The sequence below is a fragment of the Lactuca sativa genome, chromosome 7 (genome assembly GCF_002870075.4).
Source record: "Lactuca sativa cultivar Salinas chromosome 7, Lsat_Salinas_v11, whole genome shotgun sequence".
In the NCBI taxonomy this organism is placed as follows: domain Eukaryota; kingdom Viridiplantae; phylum Streptophyta; class Magnoliopsida; order Asterales; family Asteraceae; genus Lactuca; species Lactuca sativa.
Window position 1 is genome coordinate 209,678,141 of NC_056629.2, and position 3,155 is coordinate 209,681,295.

The window sequence follows — 3,155 nt, forward strand, 5'->3', positions numbered from 1 at the left end:
AGCAAACAGACACCTTTGAACTTTGCGCCTAATAAACATAACAGTTTGAAACTGTGAGTCTATCTTATCTCATCCTTATCGATTCAAATTCCGGACTCTTCATATTCATTCTGACTCATCCTTTCGCTTTTAATAGACTCCATTCCATCATAATTAGCCGAAGCTATATATCTGAAAATAACTTATGAGAAACTGAACCAGAGTTTGGAAAATCAAAGATCTTCGTGCAAGATACTGTCAAAGATAAAGAAATAAATCAAGTATTTTGTGGGATATATGTGATGTCTAGAAAGACATAAAATAGTGGATCCCATGCACGAATCTCTACCTTCAATGTCAAGAGAGACTTCAAAGTGCTTGTTTGGTTTCCCGTTGATTTACGATCAAATGCCTGTAAAGAGACATTGAAAGGCATCTTTTTATATATAGCTATTAGGGTGGCTTTCACTTCAATCCATACTTGGGTACTTTACATAAGACCGAAAGTGGAAGAAGTGCTTGTGAGACTAGTGTAGCCTTTTAAACAAGTAGGTTTTGTCCTCTTTCAGTGACTGGGTGATAATGTGAAATCTCAAAAACAAAACTAAAACTAGATCTTATGGGAAGAAACGTCTTAGTTTAAGACAATTTCATAAAGATCACGCAAAAATAAAAAGAGATTTCAAGTAATAGCTCGAACGTATACGTGATCATCGTCAATTCAAATAAGGTGTTGGATTTTGGGTTTCACTTAGCATGTGGTGAACGTATCTAAGATTATCAACACAGATGTTGTGTAACCATAAACCTCAGGAGTAATGCTGAGAGTCTCGAGGGTTACAATTGTGGAGTGAAAGGAGATGGAGAAATAAGAGAAGGCGGTTAAGAAATCGTAAGTTCCCTTGCAATTTGAAAGTGACAATGCATAAAACTCTTAACTCAATATGAGAAGAGTAAAGTAGCTCATGACTTGAGTAAATTTAGCAGCCTAATTGGGAAGAAATGATTGGTGTCGATCAAATCATTAAGGCGTCACTCATAGTCTTGGAGGAATTGGTCTACATACAACAACATGTTTCTAAGGACACTTATCTAGTACAAAGATAGAAATGGTATACCTGCGTTAGCTCCAATCATTATTGCTCCTATGATCGACAAGCTTAAGAAAAGAAACGAAACAGAAGGGAAAAATATTTTTGAAGTTTTAAAATTTTCTGAAAAGAAAAAACAAAAAACAAAAAGAACAGAATATAGAATATTTTTGGAGTTTGTGAAATTAAAAAAAAATATATTTTTGGATTTTATGAAATTTTGGATTTTATGAAAAGTAAGAAGAAAACATAAAATAAATTAAGATACAATAAAGTGTACAAAAGGTACAACCGAAAAGTCACCATAATATAAGAGGCGAAAAGGACCGAGCGTTCGGTTCATTTCGGTTCCCGGAAAATCAGGACTCGAAATAGACCGAACATTTGCTCTATTTCGCTTCCAACTTTTAATGAGGAGAAAGCGATTTTGGTACAAATTCAACTTCGATCATTCCTAAGCCTTGTAAGATTTTGTTAAAACTTGCTTCAGGCAAGGCTTTTGTAAAGATGTCAGCTAATTGATCAGTGGTTCTTACAAAATGTATTTCAACATTACTGTCTTCCACGTGATCCTTAATAAAATGATACCTCAGTGCTATATGTTTCGTTTTGGAGTGTTGCACTAGGTTGTGACATATCCTTATTGCACTTTCAGAGTCACAATATAATGGATTTTTCTTCATGTTCAGGCCATAGTCTCGAAGTTGACTTTGTATCCAAATGACCTGTGATGTACATGATGATGCAGCTATATACTCTGCTTCGGTTGTAGAAAGACACACACAGGTTTGTTTCTTCGATTGCCAACTGACAAGTTTGTCATCAAGGAACTGGCATCCTCCAGTAGTGCTCTTTCGGTCCAATCCACATCCTCTTAGATCAGCATCAGAGAATGCCTGAACAAAGAATCTTGATTTTGTTGGGTACCATAGACCGAGATAAGAGGTTCACTTTAAATAACGAAAGATATTCTTCATAGCTAACAAGTGAGGTTCGCGTGGATTAGCTTGAAACCTGGCACAATAACAAACATAAAACATTGTCTGGTCGACTAGCTGTTAGATACATCAAGGACCCTATCATTTGACGATAGAGTGTCATGTCAGCAGCCGATTTGTCTAGAGAAGGTGTTAACTTCGTGCCAAACGCCATAGGAACCTTCACTTTTGAGTCTCCCAACATTCCAAACTTAGCAAGCAAGGTCTTCGTGTAAGCCTCTTGATTATTAAAATGCCTTCAGGTCCCTGTCTAATATTTAAGCCAAGGAAGAAGTTAATTGGACTCATTGAGCTCATTTCAAATTTAGTCTCCATCAACTTTCTGAATTCTGCTGTTACGCCAGGATTCGTGGAACCGAAGATGATATCATCGACATAAATTTGAACAATCATAAGGTGGTCACCCTCTTTCTTACGAAAGAAGGTTGGGTAAACCGAGCCTTGTTTAAACTTTGACATTTTTTGAAATCGAGTTAATGTTTCATACCATGCTCTTGGTGCTTGCTTCAGACCATAAACTGCCTTGTCCGGAATGTAGCAATGATCTGGATACTTCTCGTTCACAAAATCGGGTGGTTGCTCTACATACACCATTTCTTCTAATTCTCCATTCATAAATGCACACTTGACGTCCATTTGATATACTTCAAAGTTCTTGTGAGCAGCATAAGCTACAAAGATTCTTACAGATTCCAATCTAACTACTGGAGCGAAGGTCCCTTTGTAGTCTATCCCTTCTTCTTGACAATATCCCTTCACAACCAACCTTGCTTTGTTACGAATGAAATTCCCTTCCTTGTCTATTTTGTTTCGAAATACCCATTTCAGTCCAAGTACAGATGCATCCTTTGGTGTAGGAATCAATCCCCATACCTTGTTTCTGTGACATCCCCAAAATTTCGCCCAGAAAAGACCGATTTCATTTATGCTTTTTAAAAATTTACAGAGTAAATTCTTTTGATTTTAAAAGAGGTGTGGAATTTGTCCCCAAAAACAAAACATGATAAAATAGATTTTTTTTTTATCAAAACATCTCATAAAGAAATATAATTTCATTTCATAATCAAAAATCAGGATGTCATGTTCC